The sequence below is a fragment of the Oncorhynchus tshawytscha genome, unplaced genomic scaffold (assembly GCF_018296145.1).
Source record: "Oncorhynchus tshawytscha isolate Ot180627B unplaced genomic scaffold, Otsh_v2.0 Un_scaffold_17_pilon_pilon, whole genome shotgun sequence".
NCBI lineage: Eukaryota > Metazoa > Chordata > Actinopteri > Salmoniformes > Salmonidae > Oncorhynchus > Oncorhynchus tshawytscha.
Genome location: NW_024609830.1, coordinates 700,647 through 714,942, shown reverse-complemented (window position 1 = coordinate 714,942; position 14,296 = coordinate 700,647). Strand labels below are relative to the sequence as shown.

Sequence of the window (14,296 nt, the reverse complement as noted above, 5' to 3'; positions counted from 1 at the left end):
GACTTTATTTTGGACCGGGGCCTGCTGGGTTAACCGTTTCATCCTGCTCTAACACTAGGGGCATGGTAGGGGTAAAACATGGAGATCTGTGTATACATGGGGAATGAACATACTGTACTAAACATACACATTGGTACAGAATATAATTCAAACAAAACTAAATATGTTTAGTAGAGTAGTTTATTCAAAATAGCAGGAGAAAATAAATAAGTAATAAAATCAATGTGCAATACAATTAACTGTGTTTGTGTGTGAGAGAGTGACAGACACAGAACACACCCTGAACACTTTCCCCACATGCCTCTGATCAAAATAAATCAACGCAGTCAGACAGAACATGCAACCCCAATACAGACTATCATGTTCAACCTAACCAAACCCTGTTGGACAGGAAACATTTCCTGAGAACACTCTTATAAAAATATAAAGATAACATAATACTGTGGTTAAATCCAAAACGGATTGTGGATGAGATACATTCAATTAAAAAACAGATCAAATAAAAAAAGCATTCACTGGTGCACACCCAGAAGTGTGTTTGTGGAGGTGCTGACTAATGGCAAATAAACTATCAAAATAAAGTCACACACTCCATATTTAAACCTCCAGTAATTTATTGGGTATTTACCAACGTTTTGGCTTCACTGTGCCTTCTTCCAATAAATTACTGGGAGTTTATATATGGAGTGTGCGACTTTATTTTGATAGTTTCTAAGATACAGTCAATAATATGATTATGGCTACAAGTCAGGTACCACAGAGGATTGACTGTAGAAACAGAAGACATAAAAGCAACACTGTTCTCCTCTAGAAATTTCAAGGCCCTTACAACATGGAAGCATGATTACACTAAAGACTTAAATAATGAGGATAGTCCAGTCCTCTGGCAGGAATACAATACCTAAATATGTCCGTTCTTTGAGGTGTATTTCTTTGGCCGCTGAGACAGACCCACCATGGCCATCTATAGTAGAGCTCACTTAAGTTGCCAGGGTAACAGGACAACACCTGCAAGTTGATGAGGCATGAACAGAACCACTAGTCTACAGGCTTTAACACTGTTGAGAAACAAACCCTAACACTCCTTACCCATCCCCAAATAAATCCTAAAGAAAGCAATTCCTCAAGTTGTCAATCTCTGGGATGCGGAGCATGTTTACATCATGAGGAGTCCTTTAAGTGACACAAAAGGTCTGCATCCCAATAGTGTCAAGTGACGTTCTCCTTGGTCTGCAGTGATCTGAACACACAAGGTTATAACAGTATACCTACAGTATACCTACGCGGAACTGGCTTTCAACTATGCAGCAGTTTTCCCATCAGTGCAGATATATAACAAACTAATAAATAAACATGAGGTCGGTCCTGGTCAATACAGTCCTGGTTTTTCCAACGGCTCTGCGCTTACATTGAAGGACTGACTACTGAAGCGCTGGTTCCAGGGTTAGTCCGGGTTGTAAATTCCAAATGATTGACTGTGGCTCCCATGCTTTGAGCCATGAGTTACTTCTTCAATTCAAAAAGGCTGCGTTCCGATCTTTCAATTCTCTCTTTCTCCAAACCATGTGCTGGGTCTCTTGGTCTCTGGTTCTAGGACATGGGTGAGGTCAGGACTGGTCACCTCTGTGGTGGGGCTGGCTAGACACTCACTGGACTTCAGGCTGGCCAGTGACTTATTGCTGGCTACAGAGACCCACACAGACCTATCAGAGAGGGGGTGTCCTCCTTCCCTGGGGAGCAGAAGAGGGGGTTAACACATGCAGAAAATAAATATTATTTATTGGTAGTGGGGGAGAGCACAGAAATGCACACACACCATGGTGGTGCCAGTGTGAGCTGGCTGGTCTAGTGTCCAGGTTGAGTGTGTGTGAGGGCTCCAGAGAGGTCTGGGACAGCTGCTCTAGACTCTGAAAATTCTTCCTGTAGAACACAGAGACATTAGAGTGGACTCTCTGGCTGCATCTAAGTAGTGTGATGGCTACATTGGAATAACCATTTGGAATGTTAAAATTCTCTTTTTTTTCACAGAACTTCTCACAGGTACAGTATATATATATATATATATATATATAAGCTGTCACCACATTTGGGTGGACCGTATAAAAATCATACTATGGCGTGTAAGTGAGGACGTTGTGGAATAGGAATTTATCCCTGTTTACATACTCCTCCCACTGCCCCACCCTATTCCTGTACAGCATGGTATCCAAGGCAACAACATTGGTATCCATGGCACCGGGTGAAGGCCACTGATTGGTCAGATGTGCGGTCAGTTCTTGTCTGGACCTCAAGTCATGGTTCTTCAGCACTGTCCTTGAGCAGGATGAAATATACACGAAGACAAACCTCTACTGTCAAGACCCTAGCTACTCAGTGTTCCTGGAAGATTCTGTCCCAAAATATGCTACGTACCCCAGTCTCTATGTTGTGTCTGTAAATCCATACCTCTGACTGATTGTTGGTTGAGAGATGACTGCAGTTTCAACCCCAGCATTTGGAAAGCTAAGGAAATCCTCACAACCCAAATTAAAATATTGATCAGAGGGTGGAAAGGAAGAGATCAAATTAATCACACCATTAATTTAGAGACTCTCAGTGAAACTAGCCTCCACCCAACCATCTCCTCTGATGATTTCACCCAGGCCAAGTCATCACACCATCTCCTCTGATGATTCACCCAGGCCAAGTCATCACACCATCTCCTCTGATGATTCACCCAGGCCAAGTCATCACACCAAGGTTATTACAGTAAACAAACTAATTATGAAAAAAAACTGTAAACTGAAATAAAATGAACAAATCTGTTTGAAAAACTACACTCAAACTATTATCTTTGACTCCTAAATGAACTCAAATCAAATAGAATTATCAAGCTTCTGAATCTGGCAGGCCACATTAATATTTAAAGGTAGATTCAGCAAGATGACGGCGCCATGAGCAGCACTGCAGATATTGGGTGTGTTTGAGTGGTAAGGCCGAAAGCATCTGACTGCAGGCAAAAGTCGAGGAGTGAAGTCAGGGGAGATGCATCTGCGACAGCCCAAAGTCATGTGGTTTTCCAACAGCAAGGCTCAGATCAACATGGCAGTGTTGTTTATAAAATGTTTTCTTTATGTCTAAATAAACATCTATTCCCCATATCACACTCAAACTGAAATCATAGTATAATAGTGTACAATCAATTAGTGAGAAATGCTCAATTAGCACATTTATTTATATTATACCCACTCTATACATAAAGGGCAGCAAATTGGTTCCTGTTTCAGTCATGTCTTTGGTCACGTTCGCGTGGGTCAAACAAAACCACCCTGATGATTGGTTGGCAATAGAGCTTCCCACAATACAGGTGATGGCTGCAGAATTAAGTTGGTGAAGAGCAGAAACTTGCAGTCAATGACCTTTGATCACATTTTTGTAATGTTCAAGCAGTTGACATGTAGGCGCAAGTCAGACCATTTTTTCTCCCACAATGCAACACTTTGAAAGGCTTGACAAAAGTGATACGCTCTAACACGGCCATTGAGATTTGCACGATGCAACATGGTAGCTACGGGACCAAAACAGAGGAGAAGTTAAGCCTCACGCTCATGGTTGTGGAAATTGACGCACTACTACTGTGTACATGGTGTATCTACGTCATCTTGATGAGGGGGACACACCAATCACAGAGGTTAACCTATGACCTGACCCATCACCTTATGTATTACTGGCCCATAGTTGCATAGGCTACTCTGTCCCTAACACTAAAACAAAAAATAGTTTATTTTCTGAAGAAAAAAATAAGTTAAAAAAGGACAAGTGGATCAGAAAACTGACTGAACTTCAAATAACAAGCTTAAAACTAATAATAACAACCTTGCGTCTCACACACTTTACTATACCTGTAAGTATAAGTCCTCAGAAAAGTGGGGACATTTTGCAGGTCCTCACTTGTGAAAATAACTATTTTAGTCTTAGGGTTAAGGTTAGAATTAGGGTTAGTGGTTAGAATTAGTGGTTAAGGTTTAGGGTTAGGTGTTAAGGTTGTTGGTCCCAAGAAGTTCTCACAAGTATAGTAAGACATAGCTGTGTGCACTACTCCTGCAATTCCCTGGCCCGCTCACTGTGGTTAAAATGTCACTCACAGCTGGTCATTCCACCCACTCACAGATACAAAAACTCACAGTTGGTCCTGGAGCTCCAGTACGATGTATTCTAGTTGTTCCTTCTCCAGTGTGTGTGAGAGGTGTGTGTCTGTTAGTCTCTGCTGAAGAGCTTTGTTCTGAGGAATCACTTGAGACAGCTGGGCCTCTCTCAGACGAACCATCTCTTCCAGATAACACTGGCACACACACACGAGTTGTTGCATTATTATATTTTTTGCAGTAGCAAAACAGATAAAGGGAAGATTTTTGTTTTGGTAAAGGAGGAACTATTTTGTACTCTGTAGATTTGTACTCTGGTGAGGATGGAATGAATGATATCAAGCTGTGTGCGTTTCCATTTCCTCAAGAGAGCACATTTCTTCAAGAGAGCACAGACAGTTAGCCTGACATTTTGATTTCTAGCTTTCCAATTATTCCTTACAGTCTGTGTCTCATGCACAAATACAACTGCATTCTATAGTGCAATACAGTGTTCTGCAGCACACACACACACATACAATACACACACACTGAGACGTTACCTTCTGTTCCAGTGCCATGCGGTATTTCTGCTCGAGTCGTTTACACCTGCAGACCCATCTGCTCTGCTCGGTTAAGATGGCCTCCATCTTTTTTCAGGGGTGGTGTTCTCACTGCCGCTGCTCCCCAGGGTCCTCAACTCCTCATCACTGCTGATGCTGTTCTCACTACACAGGGGGAAAGGGCACACTTCAGAGGGTACGACAGAGGGGGTAGGAGTTCAACTTATAGGGCACCTACCGGGGGAAGGGTACATAATAGCAGGTAAAGGACTAAAAGATTGAATCCCACATACCTCTGAATCGACTTCAGATAAGGCGTATAGTCAATCACCGCTGGGCAGCTTCCATTCAGCCCCTCCCCTTTCAGACAGAAGCTAACCACCAGAGGAAAACACACTTTAATTGAGACCTTTACTGTATAACCTGAGCTCTGACTCAGCAACACTATAAATAATATATGGGTACCTGAAGTCAATGGTGTTGAGACCGATGAGTGTATCTGCTAGCAGCCCTGCCTCCTCATCTAGCATGATGGCCCCATCCTCATACCATCTCCTACACAACATAGAAAACACACACTAGCTCCATCCTCAGAACACCTAAAACCAACACTCAACTCAGTCTGGTGTTTTGTATTGCCATTGTGTGTGTGTGTGCCAGAGAGAAAGACCTGGTGGTTTTGAAGTCCCTCAGGGCGGAGGAGATGTACTCAGACAGCCTCTTCTCCATCAGCACCAGCCTGATCCACGCCCGACCCTGTGGACACACACAGTTCTTAAGTTTCCATTATACATCAGACCTGCAGAGTAGCTCTTTAAAACAGACATTATAATACAAATACATGCTGCCCTTCCTACTTAGCCTCAGTCAGCTGATTGAGTTTGTGCACCTGCACATGCATGGGTGCGTACGTGTGTGCCGGAGCTGTGGCATTCTCTTGGACAACACTACAGTATTCATTGTTTAAAGCTTCTGAACAAAGCGGTCTTTTGTTCTGTGTGTAATTTCATCCAGTAGAAAAGGCTGAGAGAGTTGTGTGTGTGTTTTAGATCCGTGGGAATATTGATGTTATCATTAAGGTCCATGGCTCAAGGCTTTCTAGGGTAACCAGCAACCTCTCTCTCGAGCAGACACACACCTTAGCTCTGGAGGAGTGGACATTCTCCATGCTCTCAATGCTGTGGATGCAGCTGGGAGAGACTTTACTGCAGGCTACTTTCACATAATCCCAGAAACTACGATGAGTCTCATAACCAAACCACGTAGTCTGACCTGGGAGGAGGGAGAGAGAGTGAGAGAGCTACATTTATAGGTGGCATATTGACTCCTATACCCAGCAACCCTGCAGTGGTCCAGATGGGACGGGCTTTTAGCATGTGATGGTGTGTTACTCTACCTTTGAGTCTGTGACTGAGGATCTGTTCCAGGATGGAGACGAAGTTGGTGAACTCCGGAGAGGAGTCGTCTATCGTGTCTAAACAGGAGCGGTCAAGCAGCGTCTTCACTGAAAACCTGCACACACACAGTTAACGGAGTCTGCACTGGGTTCCAACCGGATCAGCGCTTTTCTGACATGCTGTTAAATGTGACTCTAGGAGAGGAGATCATCTCTGACTGAACAGATGATTTACAGGCTTTAGGAAAAAAAAAAATCTCTCTACTGCACACTATCAGTGGAGCGTTGACATACAAATTAATTTAAAAAAATAATTAAATCACTGTCATAAGCATATAGGTAGATTGCACGGAGGTCAGACTGAGGGGCATGACAACAATGATAGAGTATCTCTGGTCAGGAGCCCTAACTAGTGTCTAGGTTATTAAGCACCGAGGAGATTTAATGGAATGAAGCAAACACAGGAAATGACTGTGTGTTGATTCTGGAGTACAGGGATGCATCTCAGTAGTCTTAAATGGCCTCATTTCCATGTTGGTCAGACAGCGATGCAACAGTCATCTCTGTGCTGTGGGGCTTGTACTGCAAACACACAGTAGCAGGTTAAGTGGTAGTGGGGTGACTGGGCAGACAAAGCTTTATCTAAACAGGACAGGCATTAAAGTTTCAGTTTTTTCCATTACATACACAGAGAGTGGGAGACATACTAAATTCCCCCACTAGAATCCCCATACTTTAATGAAGACAGATTTGCCCCTGCGCGATGTAGAAGCTATCACTTCCAGGGAAAGGGACATGTACTAGTCTGTGGTGACCTAAATGCCAGAACCGGACACCTCAGCACACAGGGAGACAAACACCATTCCCGAGTGGCGTAGTGGTCTAAGACACTGCAAGAGGCGTCACTGCAGTACCTGGTTCGAATCTGTGATTGGGAGTCCCATAGCACGGCACATAATTTGGTCCAGCATCGTCCGAGTTTGGCTGAGATATTCTTATTTACAATGATGGCCTATCTCAACTGACTTGCCTAGTTAAATAAAGATAAAATTCCCTCCCCCATATGACCCCTTAGGCACAACTACAACAACAGGTCACAACTCCTGCAGCTCTGTTGCACACTGAGTATGGCATGTACATAGTCAATGGTAGGCTTCAAGGGGACTCCCACAGTAGGTACACCTATAGCTCATCCCTAGACTACTTTATCACAGAACTCAACCCAGAGTCGCTCAGATATACCGTTGAAGTCGGAAGTTGACATACACCTTAAGAGTTTAAATGTATTTGGCTTTCACAATTCCTGACATTTAATCATAGGAAAAATGACCTGACTCAGGATCACCACTATTTTAAGAATGTGAAATGTCAGAATAATAGTTGAGAATGATTTATTTCAGCTTCTATTTCTTTAATCACATTCCCAGTGGGTCAGAAGTTTACACACTCAATTAGTATTTGGTAGCATTGCCTTTAAATTGTTTAACTTGGGTCAAACGTGTCAGGTAGCCTTCCACAAGCTTCCCACAATAAGTTGGGTGAAATTCAGCCCATTCCTCCTGACAGAGCTGGTGTATCCGAGTCAGGTTTGTGGGCCTACTTGCTCGCACACGCTTTTTCAGGTCTGCCCAGAGATTTTCTATAGGATGAGGTCAGGGCTTTGTGATGGCCACTCCAATACCTTGACTTTGTTGTCCTTAAGCCATTTTGCCACTACTTTGGAAGTATGCTTGGGGTCATTGTCCATTTGGAAGACCCATTTGTGACCAAGCTTTAACTTCCTGACTGATAGCTTGAGGATGTTGCTTCAATATATCCACAGAATTTTCCTGCCTCATAATGCCATCTATTTTGTGAAGTGCACCAGTCCCTCCTGCAGCAAAGCACCCCCACAACATGATGCTGCCACCCCCGTGCTTCACAGTTGGGATGGTGTTCTTCGGTTTGCAAGCCTCCCCTTTCCCCTCCAAACATAACGATGGTCATTATGGCCAAACAGTTATATTTTTGTTTCATCAGACCAGAGGACATTTCTCCAAAAAGTACCATCTTTGTCCCCGTTTTTTTTTTAATGGCAGTTTTGGAGCAGTGGCTTCTTTCTTGCTGAGCGGCCTTTCAGGTTGTATCGATATAGGACTCGTTTTACTGTGGATATAGATACTGGAGGAAACGGATACAAAAGTATCTTCACAAGGTCTTTTGCTGTTGTTCTGGGATTGATTTTCACTTTTTGCACCAAAGTACGTTCATCTCTAGGAGACAGAACACGTCTCCTTCCTGAGCGGTATGATGGCTGTGTGGTCCCATGGTGTTTATACTTCTGTACTATTGTTTGTACAGATGAATGTGGTACCTCCAGGCATTTGGAAACTGCTCCCAAGGATGAACCTGACTTGTGGAGGTCTACAATATTTTTTCTGAAGTCTTGGCTGATTTCTTTTGATGTCAAGCAAAGATGCACTGAGTTTGAAGGTAGGTCTTGAAATACATCCACAGGTACACCTCCAATAGGCTAATTGACATAATTTGAGTCTATCAGAAGCTTCTAAATGATATAATTTTCTGGAAGTTTCCAAGCTGTTTAAAGGCACAGTCAACTAAGTATATAAACTTCTGACCAACTGGAATTGTGATGCAGTGAAATAATCCATCTGTAAAAAAAATTGTTAGAAAAATTACTTGTGTCATGCAAACTAGATGTTCTAACAGACTTGCCAAAACTATAGTTTGTTATCAAGAAATTTGTGGAGTTGTTGAAAAACGAGTTAATGACTCCAACCTAAGTGTATGTAAACTTCTGACTTCAACTGTGTGTGTGCACACACACACACACACGTAGAAGTGTCTTCTATGCCATCAAATGGCCTTCTATGCCATCAAAAGGAACACAAAATTCCACATACCAATTAGGATCTAGGCTAAAAATACTTGTATCAGTTATAGAACCCATTGCTCTTTATGGTTGTGAGGTCTTGGGTTTGCTCACCAGCCAATAACTCACAAAATGGGATAAACACCAAACTGAGACTCTGCATGCAGAATTCTGTAAAAATATCCCCCGTGTACAACGTAAAACACCAAATAATGCATGCACAGCCGAACTAGGCCGGTACCCGCTAATGATCAAAATCCAGAAAAGAGACGTAAAATTCAACAACCACCTAAAATGAAGCGATTCCCAAACCTTCCATAACAAAGCCATCACCTACAGAGCAATGAACCTGGAGAAGAGTCCCCTAAGCAAGCTGGTCCTGGGGCTCTGTCCACAAACACACCTCACAGAGCCCCAGGACAGCAACAATTAGACCAAACCAAATCATGAGAAAACAAAGAGATAATTACTTGACACATTGGAAATAATTAACAAAAAAACAGAGCAAACCAGAATGCTATTTGGCCCTAAACAGAGAGTACACAGTGGCTAGAATACCTGACCACTGTGACCGACCCAAAATTAAGCAGTTTTGACTATGTACAGACTCAGTGAGCATTGCCTTGCTATTGAGAAAGGCCACCAAAGGCAGACATGGCTCTCAAGATAAGACATGCTATGCACACACTGCCCACAAAATGTGGAAACTAAGCTGCTCTTCCTAACCTCCTGCCAAATGTTTGACCATAGAGACAAATAATTCCCTCAGATTACACAGATCCACAAAGAATTCAAAAAACAAACCCAATTTTGATAAACTCCAATACCTACTTAGTGAAATACCACAGTGTGACATCACAGCAGCAAGATGTGTGACCCGTTTCCAAAAGAAAAAGGGCAACCAGTGAAGAACAAACACCATTGTAAATACAACCCATGTATATTTTCCCTATTGTACTTCAACTATTTGCACATCGTTACAACACTATATATAGACAATGTCATTTGAAATGTCTTTATTCTTTTGGAACTGGAGGGGGGGGGCATTGCCTTCTTCACGACTGTATTCGTGTCTGTGGACCATGATAATTCCTTAGTGATGAGGACACAGGAACTTCACAGCCTTGTCTGCATATTAGATCAATGAAACCAATAAACTGTATCTATTTATATTCTGCAGCAGTGTTTGATTGGATCTGAACTCATGCCACAGTATTTATATTTTCATTATTCAGATCATTGGTTAAGACAGAGTCGGTCCTGATGACCCAAAGCGATTATTAAGACTAGAGCAGTTGCTCACTATAAACTAACGTATATTGAACCCAAGTGCTCTACATACATCAACTAAGAGTTTGAGACCACTGCTTTTAATCAGGGCAAGGTGACCGGAAACATGACCGAATACAAACAATGTAGCTATTCCCTCCGCAAGGCAATCAAACTAGCTAAGCGTCAGTATAGAGACAAAGTAGAATCTCAATTCAACGGCTCAGACACAAGAGGTATGTGGCAGGGTCTATAGTCAATCACGGATTACAAAAAGAAACCAGCCCCGTCACGGACCAGGATGTCTTGCTCCCAGGCAGACTAAATAACTTTTTTTTGCTTTGAGGACAATACAGTGCCACTGACACGGCCCGCAACCAAAACATGCGGACTCTCCTTCACTGCAGCCGACGTGAGAAAAACATTTAAACGTGTTAACCCTCGCAAGGCTGCAGGCCCAGACGGCATCCCCATCCGCGCCCTCAGAGCATGCGCAGACCAGCTGGCTGGTGTGTTTATGGACATATTCAATCAATCCCTATCCCAGTCTGTTGTTCCCACATGCTTCAAGAGGGCCACCATTGTTCCTGTTCCCAAGAAAGCTAAGGTAACTGAGCTAAACGACTACCGCCCCGTAGCACTCACTTCCGTCATCATGAAGTGCTTTGAGAGACTAGTCAAGGACCATATCACCTCCACCCTACCTGACACCCTAGACCCACTCCAATTTGCTTACCGCCCAAATAGGTCCACAGACGATGCAATCTCAACCACACTGCCCTCACCCATCTGGACAAGAGGAATACCTATGTGAGAATGCTGTTCATTGACTACAGCTCGGCATTTAACACCATAGTACCCTCCAAGCTAGTCATCAAGCTCGAGACCCTGGGTCTCGACCCCGCCCTGTGCAACTGGGTACTGGACTTCCTGACGGGCCTCCCCCAGGTGGTGAGGGTAGGCAACAACATCTCCACCCCGCTGATCCTCAACACTGGGGCCCCACAAGGGTGCGTTCTGAGCCCTCTCCTGTACTCCCTGTTCACCCACGACTGCGTGGCCACGCACGCCTCCAACTCAATCATCAAGTTTGCGGACGACACAACAGTGGTAGGCTTGATTACCAACAACGACGAGACGGCCTACAGGGAGGAGGTGAGGGCCCTCGGAGTGTGGTGTCAGGAAAATAACCTCACACTCAACGTCAACAAAACTAAGGAGATGATTGTGGACTTCAGGAAACAGCAGAGGGAACACCCCCCTATCCACATCGATGGAACAGTAGTGGAGAGGGTAGTAAGTTAAGTTCCTCGGCGTACACATCACAGACAAACTGAATTGGTCCACCCACACAGAAGACAGCATCGTGAAGAAGGCGCAGCAGCGCCTCTTCAACCTCAGGAGGCTGAAGAAATTCGGCTTGTCACCAAAAGCACTCACAAACTTCTACAGATGCACAATCGAGAGCATCCTGGCGGGCTGTATCACCGCCTGGTACGGCAACTGCCCACAACCGTAAGGCTCTCCAGAGGGCAGTGAGGTCTGCACAACGCATCACCGGGGGCAAACTACCTGCCCTCCAGGACACCTACACCACCCGATGTCACAGGAAGGCCATAAAGATCATCAAGGACAACAACCACCCGAGCCACTGCCTGTTCACCCCGCTATCATCCAGAAGGCGAGGTCAGTACAGGTGCATCAAAGCTGGGACCGAGAGACTGAAAAACAGCTTCTATCTCAAGGCCATCAGACTGTTAAACAGCAACCACTAACATTGAGTGGCTGCTGCCAACACACTGACTCAACTCCAGCCACTTTAATAATGGGAATTGATGGGAAATTATGTAAAATATATCACTAGCCACTTTAAACAATGCTACCTAATATAATGTTGACATACATATACATATGAGATGAGTAATGTAGGGTATATACTGTACTCTATATCATCTACTGCATCTTTATGTAATACATGTATCACTAGCCACTTTAACTATGCCACTTTGTTTACATACTTATCTCATATGTATATACTGTACTCGATACCATCTACTGTATCCTGCCTATGCCGCTCTGTACCATCACTCATTCATATATCTTTATGTACATATTCTTTATCCTCTTACACTTGTGTCTATAAGGTAGTAGTTTTGGAATTGTTAGATAGATTACTTGTTGGTTATTACTGCATTGTCAGAACTAGAAGCACATGCATTTCGCTATACTCGCATTAACATCTGCTAACCATGTGTATGTAACAAATAAAATTTGATTTGAGAGCTTGGGACTACAAGGTTCTATCTGCAAAATTATTATTCTGAGATAATTGGCTTTAAAGTTCCAACCCCTCATTGGTCTGAAAGGTGTCAGCGATTTTTATCTTGTATTCTGTTGCACTTAAAATTAATTGAGGTATTTAGACTACTGTATAGGTAGAGAACATTGAACAGAACAAGGCTATGTCAATAACTCAATCTGGACAAAATGTAGATAGAACCTTATAGTCCCAAGCTATCGATTTAGCTCACTGAGAAAGCCTAGGCATTAGCTTAGTGAGCTAACATGAGTCTTCGGGAATCAGGCAAAGGTTACTCACCACGTGAGCATAGTTCACCAAACCAACTTAATAATATCACAAGAACTGCACATTAAATGTTTTAGAAAAGTGACATTCCTAGAGAAAACTGACAATGAGGTTGTGAAAAGCCACTCCAGAAAGTGAAAACAAAGCCTGAAATCTTCAGTTGTGGTTCCCTCACCTGTCACCAACCATGGCTTGGAGATGAGATACACCACCTCGCCATGAAAATAAACCGGAGCCCTGGGACATGCGAATACAATGCCCACTCCCTGCTTTCTGATAGCAGTGGTGTTTAATGGTGATGCACCAGTAGGCATGTGTGGGAGCAGCAAAAAGGGGCTCACGTGGCTACTGGTTGAGTGAGAGTATGTAGCATGTCTCATCTACCAAATCTCTCTCTTCACTAAAACCACAGGGGGCATACGGCTGGGTCTGATGGAGCTATACTTGATAGGGCGTTCAACAGCATGATGTTATCCACAGAGAACGACATCACTATAGCTAACACACACACACACACACACACACGTTCGTATAATACACACTTACATGTGTGAAATAGGACAAATATAAGCACCCACCAAACTATTATTATTTGTACTGTTCGAAGAGCATGATACTTCAGATTAATAATTTAAGAGAATCACACATTGCACAGTACCGTGCCAATTCATAGCTGTGTGTTTAATTGTCTTCGTTAATGTGAAATCTATAGACTATACTGGTATTGAGTTGGGCACCTAATTAATTAATGAAGGTAACTGTGATTCCATTAATGATTAAGGCTCATAGGTGGTGGTGGCGGCGCGTGCGTGTGTGACCATTGGAGAACCCTAATGAACTAATGCGGCGTTATAGGCTACAGTTCATGTCGATATAACACCATCAATACTGTAATGTAAACGCGATGCAACTGAAGCAAGACAAAGGATGGTCGGCTATGTGCGCTATTTTGAAATATAGCCTATACCACCAATTACACTACGGTCTTCAACAGCATCCACACACAATCATCAGTCGCGTGAGAATGCGGTCACTTATCTCACCAATTAGTAAATTAACACAATCAAGCCGAGCATTATTTTACCTGCAGACAGTCAGTAGATTCCTCCTCTCCACAGCTCCGCTTCTGGCAGCGTCCTGTTTGCGAGCTACATGCAGCCCCAGGCTACGTGACGCCATCCTCGCCACAGTTAGTCGTATCTCCCCAGTGTAGGTGCGCAGTATTTGTTGTCCCTGTTTCTTTTAAATCAGCAGGTTGGGTTCAACAGTGCATGCCACCGCCCGCGGGCTCTATCCGCGTCACTCCAGCACGCTCGCTCGTTTGTTGAAAGTTAACGTATAGGGCAAGAAGGAGGTGGATGGATGAACAGAAATCACCCAGTAATTTGGGAGAGAAACAGTCACGGGGTTGTGCTAAAACGCCCAAACCAAGTACCGGGAAGTCTAAGCGGTTTAAATTCCTGTTTAGAGCGAATTAGGCTACCGATGGTAACCTCGATGGTCTTG

General features: G+C 43.6%; 1 pseudogene; it reads right to left on the bottom strand.

Annotated features, from left to right (window-relative positions):
• Positions 1-162: 162 nt before the first annotated feature.
• Positions 163-14,296, bottom strand: LOC112222701 (annotated as a pseudogene).